Raw genomic sequence first — 18,404 nt, 5'->3', positions numbered from 1 at the left:
GAGCTCAGATTGACAGGGACTCAGAGGTTACACAGGCTTCTATGCTAAATGTGAATATGTATAGTCCCTGGGTCAGATTGATGGGGTAAACAGTTAATTGTATTTATATACATCTGGTTACCTGTATTTTTCATTATCTTCTAGGATTTTTTTTTTCAATCTGTCTCTTTTGCTTGGCTTTGCTAGGCACTGGAGAAGCTTAGCATTGTTTTTTTTTTTTTTAATTTTGTTGTTGCTGTCATTTCTGATGTATAACATTCTTACAGGGCTGAGCTGGCATCTCATTGTTGTCTTTATTTGTATTTCTCTGACAATCAGTGACTTGGAGCAATTTTTCATATGTCTGTTGGCCTTTTGTATCTCTTCTGTAGTGAATAATCTGTTCACATCCTCTCCTCACTTTTAAATGGGTCATTTGCTTGTTTGTTGCTAAGTTGATATATTTTGGTTATAAGACTCTTGTCAGATTCCCTAGTGCAGCTTTCTAGCCCTATTTCAACTCTGACACTATTTTCCCAAACAATGTTTTAGTCTTTCTCTGTGTTAGCTGTCAAGCTCAAACAAAAATTGCTAAAGTCATGGGTCCCTAGGAACATACCTAAAATAGACTTCTTAGCTTCTTTCCACCCTAAGATCCCTATTCTCATCTGCTCTATTCCTACTTCTAGGTTCCTGTTTATTGTTCTTTTTTTTGTTTTAATCTTGTCACCTTTCAGCCTTTCAATGCTTCTATGCTACCATCAACCTCACCACTGTGTTGAGGAATTTCACATCTTCAGAGTCCTATCCCACTAGGAAAAGATAAAAACAGGCTGAGGTATGGATAGACCTGCCAATGCCCATGTCCAGTAGAGAATCAATTACAGAAGCCAGAAATCCCACCTTATGCACCCCAAAAAGAATGCTGGTCCAGAGGATGAGGAAAAATGTTAGGGGAAGATTACCAGAGGACTCTGAACTTCAATTCCATCAAAACCCCAAGACCTAGAGAAAGAAGAGGAAAACATGAAGGTATTTGGATGTATCAATAGGTTTGACTTAGAATAAAAGAGAAGGCAGAGCCATAGGAAAAATGGGCAAGTCCCAGTCCTCAGTGCCTCCAACAGCTAGTCCAGGGCACCACAGGCATCTATCTGCACAGGGAGTGGCAGCCTGGGCAGCCTCACATTGGCTGGAACAAGAAGGTCATCGCAACGAAGGTTCTGCAAACAGTAAAATGGTTCAATGTAAGGAAAAGATACGGTTTTATCAACAGGAATGACACCAAGGAAGATGTATTTGCACACCAGACTGCCATAAAGAATAATCTCAGGAAGTACCTTCTGAGTGTAGGAGATGGAGAGACTGTGGAGTTTGATGTTGTTAAAAGAGAATAGGGTGCAGAGGTAGCAAATGTTATAGGGCCTGGTGGAGTTCCAGTGCAAGGCAGTAAATATGCAGCAGAATGTAACCATTATAGACGATATCCACATCACAGGGGTCCTCCATACAATTACCAGCAAAATTACCAGAATAGTGAAAGTGGCGAAAAGAATGCGTGATCAGAGACTGCTCCCTAAGGCCCAGCAATGTCAGCCCTACAACAGCCAATGGCTCCCACTTTACTACATGAGGAGACCCTATGGACATCAACCACAGTATTCCAGCGCCCCAGTTCAGGGAAAAGTGATGTAGGGTGCTGACAGCCAGGGTGCAGGTGAACAAGGTAGACCAGTGAGACAGAACATGTATGGGGCAATAGGCCATGATTCCACAGGGGCCCTCCTCACCAAAGACAACCTAGAGATGATGGCAATGAAGAAGATAAGGAAACGTCAAGGAGATGAGACCTAAGGTCAGCAGCCACCTCAACGTCGATACCTTCCTAACTTCAATTACCAAGGCAGACCCCAGAAAACCCTAAAGCACAAGATGGCAAAGAGACAAAACCAGCAGATCCACCAGTTGAGAATTTGTCTGCTCCCAAGGCTGAGCAGCGTGGGGCTGAGTAAATGCCAGCTTACCATCTCTACCATCAGCCGGTTTGCCGGTTTAGTCATCCAACAAGAAGAAATGAATAAGAAATTCCAGCAATAAGAAATCAACAAGATGACTGGAATTGAAGACCTTAAGTGCTTGCTTTTTTGTCAGTTGAACAGATAACTAGAACTATCTGCATTATCTATTTTTTTAAGGCCTGGTTTTTCTCAATATACCTTTAAATGTTTTAAAATCATTTCATATCAGTCAAGTTGAGATTTTTAAGAACCTCATTTTTAACTTGTAATTAAAGTTTACAACTTGATTTTTAAAAGAAAGTCAGCTATAGATAGTTATAGAAATAATATATGTGGCCTTGGGAGAACTACTGAAGTTTCTAATGGAGGGAATGGGGGTACAGAACTCCAGTGTTGGGAACAGTATAAAATGATATCCCTTTTGTCTCCTAATTTTGTAAGTCAATATTAAATCATTAATATTAAAAGAAGAGCACAACTAAATTAAACCAAAGACATAGCAGTAACACCCATTAACCTATTTTTTCCTCATGTCCATATATAATCAGTCACCAATTTCTATTGATGAACTCACCATCCTACTAGCTTCAAAGCTTTTCTTTGTTTTGCTGTTTACTGGAATCATATAACTGCTTTCTCATCCTTTAACACGTTCTAAGAGTTCTCAATTTTCAGCCTTTGTTTAAGTTGAAGGTTGAGTTACTTTGGTGCAGTGTGCCTTTTACTTTTATGTATCATGTTCCTTTTAAATTCTTTTGGTAAAGTTTCCCTTCTTCAAAATGTCTCACACATCTCTCTTGTAATGGCTCTGTACTATAGCCTCTCTCTTTTTTTTTTTTTTTTTTTGGAGAACTTCCTGCAATCTACCTTGTATTAAAGTTTCTGTTAATAGGCATATCTCTCTCACTAGACTGTGAATTCCTGAAGGGCAGATGTTGCTGTTCAATTATTCTAGCACCTACTGCAAATCTTCACATATAATGGGTATTTGATAAATGCTTGTTGAATTGAATTGAATAATTGAAATCCAAAGTAGGTTGGAAAAGGATGCTGTTTTGAAGATGTCACCTGACTCACTAACATGGGGAAAACTTACATTTGATTTTTCTAACAGCTTACACTCAAGCTGCCATTAAAATTAAAGTCCTTTATTATATGATTTCATTGTTGCTGAAATAATATTCCCTATGCCTTGGAGCAGTAGATGTAACAGCCTCTCTTAGTTATAACTTTGTGACATCAAGCATCAAGCAGTTGGGAAATTGCAAGTGCTGGTAATATAACTTTACATATAGTATATCATTACAAATGAAGAAACAGGTCCTGGAGGCAGGGATGCTCTGCAACATGCATTTCTGAGAAGTGGAACTCAATGGAATGATATCAATTTCTACAAAACTCATTTTCTCTAAAAAATATGAAATGAAGTGAGAAAGAAAATATCCACTTAGTTACCCTTTAATAATTGTAACTAGCTGCTTACTTCTGTAGCCCAATATGCTAAAAGAAACACATTGTTTCACTCTCTTACACACACACACACACATACACACTGCATCCAAGCACATGATTTTGAAATTTAGTTTCAGGAATCTGGGTAGATGCTGGCTATTGCCTTAGAAGATAGGTGTCTGAATTGGGCAAATATTCCCCACCCCATGTTATTTGAAACATGGCCCATCCCTTTACAGCACCTTCTCTACCTCTCCCACCAAAAGAGAATGCATTCTTCATGAAGAAAAATATAATTGAAGTAAGCAGGAAAAACGACTCCTCGTTAATGGCATGTCAACAAGAAGACATGTTCCTGCAGTGTTTAAACAAATACAGATGAAGTCATAGTTTGAGGGCAGAGGAGAAGGACTTTGCCCTACGGGGGCTTGGGTTTGAGACAGAGACTGAATGAGCTTTAGTGACAATTCTCTAAATTATCTCAGATACCCCTCCCACAATGTTTAGCTCAGTGATAACCACATGCATAGTGTAGTCAATAGATAACTAACAGAAACCCCAAATTACTATGACTTAAATATATGGCTATTTTCATCTTCTGTTACTTTTTTTTTTGTCTTGTTTTGATAAGAAAAAAAAAATCTCATGGGGAAAAAAAAACATAAAAAAGGTAGGCCAAGAGTGATATGACAGGTCCATGATCATTAGGGACTTGGGATTCTTTCATCATTTTTCTGTTAATAGTTGTTTTTCATTATCATGGTTGTCTCATAATCTTAGGTTACTTGTTTAGATTTTCATCAGTCTGTGTTCCAAGAAGGTAAAAGGAACAACGTAAATGGAGTGACAATCAGAAACAATATTCTCTTAGTTGATCAGCATCCTTAGCAGAGGTTTCCTGAAAATTCCATCCATTTCTATCTTTCATCTTCTTGGCCACTTCTGTCTACAAAGGAGGGAAGGAAATGCATTATATCCCCTGTATTATTTGATGGTTTATTTATTTTTTTAAGGAAAAGAGGGACATAATACTAGGTAGAGAAAATACACAAGCAGTTGTAATATTACTTCATTGTAGATGCAGTAGATTGCACTGCAGAAAGGCAGTAGCAGCAAAATCTCAGTACACATGCTCTTCATGAATTTTCACTTCTCTTGATACTGTTTGAATCTCTCATTAACTAAGAAGAAGAAAGAGAGTATACTCAAGAAGATTCCAGAACTTTTTTGAAGTACTGTAGGATTTCTTTAATGATACTCATTTTCTAAAGTTTGGAATGCTAAGTACTAGATACTTATGCCATTCTCTAAGGCAGAATAATTCAAATCCCTCATTAACATTACTTGATTCCTTTCCTTAGTAGCATTGTCTTACTTTCCTTGGTAGTTTATTGGTAGTTAGCATCATTATTTTCCTTTACTAGTCAAAGCTAGCCTTGATATTGGAGATTCATTATCCGGAGAGAGAGAGAGAGAGAGAGAGAGAGAGAGAGAGAATAGTTAGCATCATTATTTTCCTTTACTAGTCAAAGCTAGTTCTTTCTTGATTCTTAGCTTTCAAAAGAAGATGCCTTGATCTTGGAGAGTCATTATTAAGGGGGGGGGGGGAGATTAAACTTTTACTGGAATGGAATAAAGAAGACCTAAGGTTGAGACTCAGAGTTGACCATTGTACTTTAAAAACAAAAACAAACAAACAAGCAAAAACTAAAGCAGATACTGTACTGAATGTGCACAAGAACATATAGCATTTGTTAGAGAATTTTTTGTTGAAATCATCACCTACCTTCTTAGAATTTAAAATCTGGAATTTTACTTTTCACTAAGAAATCCAAGGTAATTGCTGGTTTCTCTTGTTCCTGATCAACAACATGAGTCCTCTCAAATTCCCAGATCTATATAAAAAGTATACAGTGAAGCTAAAGGAGAAGGATTAAAGGAGCAGGGTTCATAGTCTCCTATAGTGGACGAAGATGACACTTCAGTGGTGAGTGAGGTATGATGGCTTATATTTTAGGGAGATGTGACTTTGTACCCCTGAGACAACAGCTCTATTATAAAAATCTTCTTCCATCTGGGGAGACATCATAGTGGTTATGCAAAAGACATTCAGATTTTGAGGCTCTGCAGTCCCAGATTCAATTCTCAGCACCATCAGAAGCTGAGTAGTGTTCTAGTCTCTCACTCAAAAATTGATAATGATCATTTTGAAAATAAAATAAAACATCTCCTCAATAAAAAAATAAAATAAGAGGTAGTGGAAGGGTTGCGACAGCTAAAATAGAAAATGTAGTGTACCTGAAGGACCCTCTGGATAATCATCATTGAGCAGTTTTACTACAGGTAACTTCTAAGGAAATAAAATTTGAAAGTTGAAGACTTAACACGGACCATTAATTTCTAATATCTTCCTTAGCATTAAACTGTGTGCATAATTATAATCATAGCTGTCAGATATTTCTTGATCTTATTTCTTTTTTGACATTTTTATTGATTTAAAAGTGATTGACATGATTGTAGGATAAGAGGGGTGCAATTCCATACAATTCCCACCACCAGAGTTTCCTATCCCATTCCCTCTATTGGCAGGTTCCCTATTCTTTACTCCTCTAGGAGTATGGACTAAGGATCATTATGGGGTGCAGAAGGTGGGAGGTGTCATATATATGATCTAAATGAAGTGTTTGAATCCATATTAAATATCTATTAAAATTAACTTCAAATAATTTCAATCATCTCATTCCATCCTCTTTCAATTACCTCCTAAATTTTAAATGGTCTTTTTGAAAACTTTTTTTAACAAGAAAATTTTGAATATGTTGTAGAGTGAAAAAATAAAAGTAAATGTACATTTGTTGACTTACCCTTAAAGGTCATAGAGAAGCACATCTGTCATTGTTAAGAAGCATGTAACTGTTTTCCTTCATCTTTGCAAAGTTCAAAGTTGACAGTGAGTTCACCTGAAGAGATGTAATATGAAGTCAAAGCAAAGGTGGGTTGACAGAACAAGCAGGATAAGGATTACCAAGGAATCTTGGCCCCTATCATCTGTTCCATTATCTTACCTGAAAGAAAATTCTTATTCTGGCTGTCCTCCTAAGAATCACAGGGGATTTAAACTGTAACTGATGCTGACTTTTTAGTGAATACTGTAGACATAACAGTATATCCCATTTTCCTGTCATGACATGGGGCTATGTTCCTGTATTTAGAGAACCTTGTGGGCTCTTCCCATTCTTTTGTAGAACGTAGTTTCTGGAAGTGTATGTTAATTGTTACTCCTTGAACTTTGAGAGGATTTGGAAGCTTGTCTTTTAATAAAAGACAATACTTTTATTAAATGTTACTTCCTAAAAAAAAAAAATGCTGCAGTTTGTACTCTGGCACTTGTAGAACCATATAAATAGATGTTCTTGTGAGAGAGCACAATCTAACAAGTTTATAAGGTTTCTTTACTATATTTTTTTGGCTTTTCCACACTATAAATTTCCCTAGAAGGCTTTTCATTAAACTTACTTTAGCTGTTCTCTGAAACTAAAGTTCAAGAATCAAGAAGAATGTTTTCTAAATATTCAAGCACTTTGTGAACTATAAAGAATTGACAAAGTTTTTGGTGTGGAAATCTGATGTGGGATATGTTCCAGGATATACTAAACACTAAGAAATAGATTAGATTGGTAGTGTTTATAGTTAATCTCTTTTAAGGGCTAGGTTAGTAAATAAGCAATTAATGAAAAGACAACAAAGAGTCACTTGTTGCAACACTTGAAGCTAAGTACTACTTGAAAGAATCTTTGATAGTGGTTTTCTTTTTTGTATTTTTATAAATAAACATACATTTTATTAGTGATTTAATATTGATTCACAAAATTATGGTGTAACAGGACTTCAATTCCACTCCATTCCCACCACCAGAGTTCTGTGTCCCCATCGACTGCCACCTCTCCAGATTCAAAGGAGGTCTCGAAACTTTACATCAGGCTCAACCTGATGCTGTTGACTGGCTACGGAAGAAGGGCAAACGCTAGAAGAAGATTCCCTCCACTGAAAACTGCAGTAGTTTTTCCAAGGTCACAGACGCGGTTGACTATTATTTCTATGAATATATATATAACATTGATATATATATACCTGACGCTGTTGACTGGCTATGGAAGAAGGGCAAACGCTAGAAGAAGATATATACACTATGAAACATTAAAATTTTTAATTTATATATTTTGATAGGACAGAGAAATTGAATGGGGAGGAAGCTACAAAGGAAAAGAGAGAGACACCTGTGACATTGCTTCACCACTGGTGAAGCTTTTCCCCTTCAGGTGTCCTTGAACACTACAATGTATGCTCTACCAGGTGTGCCACTGCCCAGCCGCTATATTTATTTTTATGTTCCCATTTTTTCTATGGTCCTACCTTCTCTTCCTTTCTAAGTCACTACTACACCTACTACTGCTTCCGAATATCCTCCTCTTTTTTTTTCCCCCCACTCTTATCTCCAGGTCCTGATGGAATCAGAGTTCAGAGTCCTCTGGTCATCTTCGCCTAACATTTCTCCCCTTCTAAGAATATGAACCAAAGGTCTTTCTGGGTTGCAGAAGGTGGGAATTCTGGCTGAGAAAAGTAATATTCTATGATCTGCTTTTAAGTACTATTTGATTAAAATATATTAATAGGTTTTATTAACATGATGAAATGTTAGACTATTTTTAATTTCTTGATACTTTCATACATAAAATACAAACTCAAACCAGTGTTGTTTTGAATATATCCATACTGTTACTCTTTTTACTAAGGATATTATTTTAAAATTTATATAAATTATTTCAATTCATTCATTAATAAATTGAGACCTCTATCAAAGGTTACATGATTTAGTCTGCACTTTAAAATTATTTATTATTGAGAGAAAAAAGAATAAAGACTAAAAAGTTGTTTTTGAATGCAATATGAGGGATTGTATTCAGTGTTCCATGCATGGGAATCCTGTGCTTTGCCCCTGAATCATCACCTTTGTTCCTTAAGATCTTTTACACAATTATTATTTAGTTAGGAAATACAAGAAATGCAATTAAACTTTACCACCTACATATGATATGCCTAAGCTAAAATGTAATAAAATCAACCCAGTTTTTGTTAATTAAATACATGTGTTCTGAGTGGTACAACAAGACCTTTCATTATTTTGCAACCTCCTTTGAATTCCCCCATCCTCAAAGGATCAGAAACATTATATCTGAAAAAAAATATCTCATTACCTTGAAATTTAATTATATGTGTACATTTTAATACAAACAAACCATCCAATCCCATTTTCATTAATAGCAGAATTGCATTTTCCTTCCTGACGTTGGATAAGTATAATGAGAAATAAAAATTAAATTGCTCAGAATTGAAAGGTTTAAAATGTGGCTTTGAAATGGAACAGAAAACTACTGTTAAAGTGAAATTTGTAGTATGCTTTATTAAAATAGAATATAAATGTAAATAGAATAGAAAGTGATTTGTGAGGGTTGAAATGAACTTTTAACCACTTTTGCATAAATGTAAACAAGCATAAGCAATAATATATCAATCATGTAAATTTAAAAAATCATCATTTAGCTTTCATTGAAAAAACAATACTTTCTCTTTAAATGTATACTTTGCATATGCACTTGCTATTTGTTTAGAAATAGAAACTATATGTAATTTTTTTTACTGGTTTTCTAAGCTGCAAATATATCACAGCCACCAAGATGACTGGTAAATATCAAATGGTAATTTGGTCATAAAAATTAAAGCAGATTTTATTGCTTTGGACCAAAGGCTATCCCAAGGCTCAGGGCAGAGTCCATGAGTATGGGGTTGTTTATAAATATAAGTTGCAAAAGCGTACGTGGTGCAAAGCACAAGGAGCAGCCCAAGGATCCCCATTCAAGCCCCCGGCTCCCCACCTGCAGGAGAAGTCACTTCACAGGTGGTGAAGCAGGTCTGCAGGTGTCTGTCTTTCTCTCCTCCTCTCTGTCTTCCCCTCCTCTCTCCATTTCTCTCTGTCCTGTCCAACAACGACAATATCAACAACAATAATAACTGTAACAATAAAAAACAAGGGCAACAAAAGGATATATATATTGCAAGAGGTTGCCAAAAAGCATCATGTAGTATTTCTGAGAAAGTCTCATAAAAGTGATTACAACTAAACTGGCCTGGTGAAGTACAATTGAAGTTCTTTTCTTTCTCTTCTTCTCCTCCCCCTTCTCTTCCTCCTCCTCTTTTTCTTAAGAACACTATTTCATGCAGTAAGACTATTCAGATTACTCTAACCAAGGCATTGGCAGAGATAGGGGCACTGAAGAGGTTAATTAAATTTCTGACTAGGGTAAGCAAAACATAATTATAATGGCCAATTCTTTTATTTCTTTTTTTATTTATAAAAACGAAACACTGACAAAAACCATAGGATAAGAAGGATACAACTCCACACAATTCCCACCACCAGAACTCTGTACCCCATCCCCTCCCCTAATAGTTTTCCTATTCTTTATCCCTCTGGGAGTATGGACCCAGTGTCATTATGGGATGCAGAAGGTGGAAGGTCTGGCTTCTGTAATTGCTTCCCTACTTAACTTGAGCATTGACAGGTCGATCCATACTCCCAGCCTGTCTCTCTCTTTCCCTAGCCTTTAGGTTCATGACTAGTCAACAATTTGGCTTTATATGTTAACTCTTTTTTTTTTTCAGCCACCAGGTTCCAGATGCTAACATGATCATGCCAACTAAGACTTCCCTGGGCAGACGACCCCACCAGTGTGTCCTGGAGCCCTGCTTCCCCAGAGCCCTGCCACACTAGGTCATTTTTTTTCTTATGTGTTTATACATTTGCCAGCTTATGTGCTACTTTATCTCACTCACATAATTAAAAGTAGACCTGGAAGAACCACATTTAAAGTCGCTGCTATTAACTTCTTTGAGACCTGAGTTTAGTTTTCAGAATGAATTTGCACTCAGGATAATTCTTTTACTTTCTCCACCACCACCGACACACATGTGTTTACACAGGTTGAGAATTCCCCTTGGGGTAAAGTCTCCTTTGTGCATTTCTTCATTTGATTTCCTGATTGCACCTCTGTGCAAGATCTAGGGTGACAGAGCAAAGCAGAAAAAAAAACCTAAGTGGGAGGTGGGAAATTATTAGTAATCAGAAAGTGTTCTCAACTGTGGAGCTGTAGGTTTGCTCATCTAATGCTGAGAGAAGAAGCACAGAGTCCCCAGTAACACTGAACTGTTTTCCTTTAAACAAAAGCTTTGTATAACTTTAAATTTGGCCTTTTGTGTGTGATTTCTTTCCTTTTTCTTTCTTTCTTTCTTCTTCTTTTTTTTTAATGAGGAAATGTTTCATAAGACTGAAGTTGTCTTAGGGATACCACTTCACATCCCCCCCAAAATGCATCAGCACATCTTGCCCAAGAAGGGGCTATTTCTGATAAAACTTTGAAATATTTTTGTTTTGCTGAGAGAATAAAAATGGATTAATCCAATACTGTACAAATAAACAAATTTAATAAATAAGAAAAGAAGGTTTTGTTTAAATGCAGTGCATTAAATTATGTATGCAGATATTTGAGCTTAAATACTGAACCCATGTGTACACTGCAAGACTAAAGGAATGTGTCACGTCTGTGCTTCAGAAATCCTATGTTTATAGAGTGCTTCATGGTTCAGAAAGTGCTTTCATGAGCATATCATCTTTGGGCCTTTATAAAAGCCGTGAGGTTTACAGAGGAGTAGTTATTCTAATTTTCCAGTTGAGTAAACTAAGACCCAAAATCAAACAGAGGATAAAAGTACAGATACTGGTAGGAGGAGACCTAGTTGCTGCACCTAGTTTTGCTATGGCCTAGATATGTAACATCCTCTGGGTCTCAGTTACTTCATGTGGACCATGAGGGAATTGACAAAATAACTAATGAATTTTCAATTTGCTGAATTGATGGTCTCAGACATGAATCAAGGACTTGAATCTCATCTTCCTTTTATTTTTTTTTACCATCCCTTAAATTCCACAGAAACCTCCTTAGTACCCACAAATTCAGTATAATGTATATCTGTACCGAGCTGGGTTAATAGTCCTGATTTATCACCATGTTGAACATACCATTTACTCAATCAATTGTTTCTTCCCCTCCACATTGTTGTAGTTAGTAAATAAACTCCTTATTGCTATAATGTATACACGCATGTATAATTGATTATTATAAGTACATTATAATAATCAAATGCCTTCAAATTATATATATTAAAAATGTGAGTGAAAAATTCTTTTTATCTATGTATACATTTATCTTTATATTATATAGCTATGTTTATTTGATAAGTATTTAATATTATATATTATTATTAGTATAGGCTCTACTGTTGAATTCTTAGTAGCAATTAATTGTAAGTATTTAGGTGATACCACTAAAAATATTCTGATATTCATTCCCTCCACATAAAATTGTATTTTCCTTCCAATGAGAAATATTTATTTATACAAGTTATATCTTAGTTATGTGCTTATTTTATCCTAGTTATATAAATGCTTAAATTTATATCTCTGTTTTAAAAACATTTTTATCATGTGAGTTTTTCGTTTTTAAATTTGTCTCATCATAGTATAAGAACAAATACTTATGAACATCTACTAAAAGTGGATAATTATGTGGCTGAAGGATAGTTTACCTAGTGCATGTGCATGGCAGACTTCCAATACAGGTACCAGATGTGAATACAGTGTGATCAGGGGAAACTCCTGTGCTGTGTCTAGGTTTTTGTTTTTTGTTTTTTTTTTGCCTCCATCACTTCTGGTAGCCTTTTATTTTTTTCATGTGATAGGGCAGAGAGAAATTGAGAGGGGAGGGGGATATAGAGAGAGAGGAAGAGAAAGACAGACACCACAGGCTGTGTCACTGCTCATGAAGCGACTTTCTGCAGGTAGGGAGTGGAAGTTCTAACCCTAGTTCATGCGTGTCGTACTATGTGTGCTTATGTGCCACTGCCCGGCCCCATAATGTGAGTTTTACTAAAAAAAAAAAAAATACACTTATATCCTTTAGTTATCTTATATGTTAGAATTTAATTTGGATAATGTTTTATGAAAGAACAGTCACTCTTCTCTATATATAATCTACAAAAAAAAAAAACAAGGCATAGGATTATTAGGTTAGCTCTAAATTATTCTGTATTACTGTGGAAATACCATATGTTTTAAAGCAGAGCTTTTTTTTTCCTCCCACATACCTTTCCTTCTCTTACCTGACCATAATAAATGTACCCTTATACTCTAGTGTCTGTGCCAGGTTATTTCTATTCTTTAAGATCTTAATTGCATTCATTAGTTTGGGCTGAATACTGGTTTGAAATTGCCTTCGAAGATTAAAGCTGTTTATCAAGGTATGAAAGATCATTTGGTGATATGCCAAAACACTCTTGTTCACAACTGAAGCCTTTCTGTCAAAAGAAAGAATCAGGCACATAAAGCAGATTTTCTGGACTGATATCACAGCTCTAAGCAGTCATTAGGGCAAGACACCTGCACCTGAAAACAATCTGACTACCCAGTGTGCAGCTGAGAACCTGGGCTCTCACATTGAACACTGGTATCCTTCTTTTATTTTTTATTTAAAAAATATATATGTGTGTATATATATATATATAATTTTTATTTATAAAAAGGAAACACTGACAAAAACCATAGGATAAAATGGGTACAACTACACACAGTTCCCACCACCAGAACTCCGTATCCCATCCCCTCCTGATAGTTTTCCTATTCTTTATCCCTCTGGAAGCATGGACCAAGGGACATTAGGGGGTGTAGAAGGTGGACAGTCTGGCTTCTGTAATTGCTTCCCAGCTGAACATGGGCATTGACAGGTAGATTCATACTTCCAGCCTGTCTCTCTCTTTCCCTGGTGGGGCGGGGCTCAGGGGAAGCCTGGCTTCAGGACACATTGATAGGGTTGTCTGACCAGGGGAGTCTGGCTGGCATCACATAGAGCATCTGTTTACATGTATTCATAAATTAGGGCAAAATATATACCTGAAAACAAAAATGCACAATAGTCTACAGTGGGTCAGTATATTGAATCCTTATTTTCTGAGATTAATATTACTGACTTAACAACATAGTGAATATACCCTTTTAGAAGTTGACTCTGTCTCCTCCTTCCTACATTGTTATATTTCTGTAGAGGGTCTATTTATTAGAATGGTGCATTTACTGAATTACAACCACAAAGTTGTTACCTTTGGAACAGAAATATTATCTGATTTCTTAACAACACCAACATTAGATAGTCACCATAGCAAAGTTATTTTAATTTTGAAAAGGGTTTGTTTATTCAGGTGCTCATTCAACAAACATTTGCTGAGCACATTTTTGTTCAGCGTTCTACCTTGTTTGTGGCAAATAGCAGAAAGATATATAGATGAGAATAATGAGGTATGTTAACAAATGAGGACACTGGGATCTTAAAGCATTAATTATAACCTTCATTTGATCTTCTATTAGGTATATAGCTTAGACTTCGTTTTCTTTTTCTGTGAGTGGTTGTATGTGTGTTTGTGCACATGTGTGCTAACATGGGGATGATACATTTTACATTGCAATGTAAATATTTTGTGTACTTTGCCAAGTACTCACTAAAGCACAGTGATATTAAAAAGTTGAAGTTCTTGCCATTACTGGCAGTATTAATAAGACCCAACCCTTGTCATTAAATGATACTATTTTGTTGATTAAATTTACATTGATAACATGCCTAACGTAACTAGCTCCACTTATAAACTAAATGTGCTCATTTTTACCATATACAACATATTTATGATTTATTATTCCTCTTAGTTTATCACAAGTCACCATAGTATTGTTCCATGCTATCCAAAATTTAATGAGGAATAGGACATGCCAAGACGGTATTTCAATTAAGAAAATTTAATACTAAGAATTGATTCAGGTTTAATCCTCCACATCACCATGGACCAGAAATGGTTCTCTGGTCTTTCTTTCTCTTTCTCTCTCACACTCTCTTTTTACCTTTTTCTCTCTCTCCCTAAGATTAAATAAAATATTAGAGAAAGGTTATATAAGTGACAGAGATTTCCAAAGGCTAAGAGGTAATGCTTAAGCTAACAGCAAGTCCTAAGGATGGGGAAATGAATTAAAAAGGTTAGGTTTACAAGCTTTTAAAATCTCAGAGAAACTACTACGTACAACTTGGGCCACTGATCTTAAGGAAAGACACTACACAGATTATGCTGACCTAATGGATTGGAGTGGAGAAATTTTATTGAAGATCTTTTGAGGTAGTTCAAAATCACATGAAAATCAGAAACCAAGTTTTGGCACACCAGGTTGAGCATATACATTATCATGTGCAAAGACCTGGGTTCAAGCCCCAGCTCTCCTTTGGCAGGGGGCAAGCTTCACAAGCAGTGAAGCATGTCTGCCAGTGTCTCACACTCTCCCTACCGCCCCCTCCCATCTGAATTCATATCTGTCCTATCAAATAAAAAAAGAGAGAGAAGAAGGAAGGAAGAGGGAGAGAGGGAAGGATGAAAGAAGGAAGAAGAAAGGAAATGAAAGAAGAGAAGAGAAGAGAAAAGAAAAAAGAAAAGAAAAAGCAGCATTCACGGCAGGGGATTCCACATGCAGGCATCCATCAGAATAACCTTGTTGGAAAAAGAAAAAAAAGAACTTACATGAAAATCAAAAGTAACTACTTATATGTATATCATTAAATTTAATGGTTTAAAATTCAATATTTGAGAAGAATAACACCTGTCCCTTGTTAGTGCAACAGCATTGAAGAACACCTTCTCATTAGAGGGCTTTTATTATTCCTTTAAGCTCTCTAAAAGTTAAACCTCTAGGGTCAGGGAGATACCTCAGTGGTATAACACAAGACTTGAAAGCCTGAAGGTCCATATTTGATCCCCAGTATTGCATATATTAGAATTGGGCCATTCCCTCAAGAAAGACGTCCTGAGTTTGATTTCCAGTAGCACATGTACCAGAATGATGTCTGGTTCCTTCTCTCTATCTCCCTCCTCCTTTTCCTCTCATTAATAAATAAATAAAATATTTTTAAAAATAATCAGAAGCTCCATCTTTAAAAAAAAAGGTGGGGATGGATTGCATAATGGTTATGCAAAGAGACTCTCATGCCTGAGCCTCCGAAGTCCCAGGTTCAATCCCCTGTACTCTCTACTGACATAAGCCAGAGCTGATCAGTGCTCTAGTAAAAAAAAAAAAAAAAGAAGAATTGAGCCATTCTATAGTATAACTAAGTCTTTAGAAAAACAGGCAAATCTTTATATAATTGTTAGTATTATCATGGAAAATGCACAAATATGAGAAATAGTTCTCTTGACCTTATGGAAGTCAATGTGATCTTGTTATCCTTTTGTTTAATTGTGTTAGAGATGGTCATTGCTATTAGAAAATCATATATGAAGCAGCCATGCACAACAACCCTGGTTCAAGTCGCTGGTTCCTACCTAGAGGGGGGGAAACTTCACAAATAGTGGAGTAGATTGGAGTAGATTGAAGGTGTCTCTCTTTTTTATTTCCTCTTCCTCCTCATCTCTCTTCCCTGCTTCTCTCTGCATTAATCATAATTAAAATAAATAAATAATAAAAAGTAAATAAATATTTCCCAACAAGACATTTAAAAAGAGTTAGTATAGGAAATTAAAGATTTAAAGGAAGAAATATTTTGTCTTGATTTATTACATTTTAACTAAAATAATAAGATAACCTTTACAAGATTAATTTTAGTGAAGTATATATTCATTTGAATTTTGCTAAATAAAATTTTATGTTAGTTTTGTAATTTCTTAATGATATTTAAATATATAATTGTGGGAATTTCTCATACAATTGACACTTATTTTCTGGATTCTGATAAGTTACCAGACACAAACGCATAGATCTACAAGGCTCAGGTGTGCTGGAAACTCTTAGTTTAGTGGAAAGTGGAGAATGATAATAAGCTAGTAAACAGAAACAATGAGGAAAATTCTATACAGGGAAAAATACTGTATTATCTTTTAAATTTTGTTTTGTTTACAATAATAAAACTCTTTTTGAGGGGGCAGGTGATATAGCTCAACTGATTGGACATCTGTTTTGCCAATCATGTGGCACAGGATCACACCAGCATTGGGGTATTCTAGTACTGTGGAAAGCTTTATTGCTGTGGTGTTTCTCTCTCACTATCTCTGTCTCTCCCTGTATCTCTCTCTATCTCTCCCTCTCCCATTCTCTATATATGGGGAGAGTTAAAGCTCTAATGATACCAAAAGAAATGTTTGAGAGATACTATTTAAGATGGGGCATGGAAGATGACAAGAGAGAATGTAGTCCTATAAAAAACTTCCTCTATAGAGAACACTTCAAAGACAATATTCCTCAAGTAGAAAAATAACTTGAAGTAGTCAGTATACTACTATCGATTTTATTGTAGGTAAACACAGGAAGAAAAGAAGACAGTGGATTTGGACAAATAGGAGATATCAGACCATGAAGGAACTAGTGGGTCACAGGAAACAGCTTAGATTTTCTAAATTAATTAACTAATTATTAATGAAAAGGAGAGTAGGGCATTAGAATGCCATTCTGGTATATGTAGTGCTAGAGTGTGAAAAGTGATTTCTACAAAATAGTGCGCAAAACTAAGAGACTATAAGAAGGAATTCGGAGTCTAAATATGAGATGTTGATAATTTGATCTATGCTTGTAAAGTGGATCTTAAGGACTAGATAGTGAATAATACATAAAGATTGACAAGAGGTGGTAGGAGAGAAGCAAAATCAACATCACTTTCTAATAATTGAATTAAGAAGATAGATGGATGTTAATGTCATTATGAATCGGTGGAAACCAGGAGAGAAAAGAGTACATATAAGGATAGAATAGAGGTGAATCCCATTTTAGATACAGGACTTTTGAGGTGTCTACAACATATTCAAATATGTATAGAAAAGATAGTTCATTTTTATAGATTTGGAAATTAAAGCAGAAATTAAGACCAATGATAGTTTGTTTTTGTTTATGTTTTTAAATCTTCCAGCAAAATATCAAATCTGTTCCTAGGTTGTGGTCACATATAAAGATCATGTGCACAATAAATAGAGCATACCATATTTCAGTATACTGTATTTCAATAGTAGAAAGAGAAAATGAAGGTAAATTTGAGGGCACTGAGAAAAATTAAGGGGGCCAGACGGTAGTGCAGCAGTTTAAGTGCACTTGGAACAAAGTAAAAGGACCAGTGTAAGGATCCCAATTTGAGCCTCTGGCTCCCCACTTCCAAGGGGGTTGCTTCACAAGCAATGAAGCAGACCTGCAGGTGTCTTTCTCTCCTCCTCTCTCAATTTCTGGAGTCAGACATGCTACTGTTGCACCACCAGGTCTATGCTCTCTCAATTTCTCTCTGTCCTATGCAACAACAGCAATAGCAACAACCATAATAACAAGGGCAGCAAAATGTGAAAAATGGCCTCCACGAGGGAGCAGTGGATTCGCAGCACAGGCACTGACCGGGCCCAGTGATAACCCTGGGGTCAAAAAAAAAAAGGAAGGAAGAAAGAGAGAAAACATTAAGAACTTAATCTTATGATAAATCCAAGAGAGATGATTATTGACTACATGAAAAAGGCTACTAATTGTTTCCTATAGGCAAGCTGGGAGTATGGGTCGACCTGTCAATGCCTATGTTCAGCGGGAAGCAATTATAAAAGCCAGACCTTCCACTTTCTGCATCCCACAATGACCTTGGGTCCATACTCCCAGAGGGATGAAGAATAGGAAAGCTATCAGGGGAGGATATGGGATACGGAGTTCTGGTGGTGGGAATCAAAGGAGGGGATAGGATACAGAGTTCTGGTGGTGGGAATTGTGTGGAGTTGTACCCTTCTTATCCTATGGTTTTG

At 36.1% G+C, this 18,404-nt stretch overlaps 1 pseudogene; it reads left to right on the top strand.

Annotated features, from left to right (window-relative positions):
• Positions 1-1,005: 1,005 nt before the first annotated feature.
• Positions 1,006-1,991, top strand: LOC107522650 (Y-box-binding protein 1-like; annotated as a pseudogene).
• Positions 1,992-18,404: the final 16,413 nt, after the last annotated feature.

Source organism: Erinaceus europaeus, chromosome 1 (genome assembly GCF_950295315.1).
Source record: "Erinaceus europaeus chromosome 1, mEriEur2.1, whole genome shotgun sequence".
In the NCBI taxonomy this organism is placed as follows: Eukaryota; Metazoa; Chordata; class Mammalia; order Eulipotyphla; family Erinaceidae; genus Erinaceus; species Erinaceus europaeus.
The sequence above is the reverse complement of the archived record's forward strand: the minus strand, read 5'-3'. Positions and strand labels throughout refer to the sequence as shown.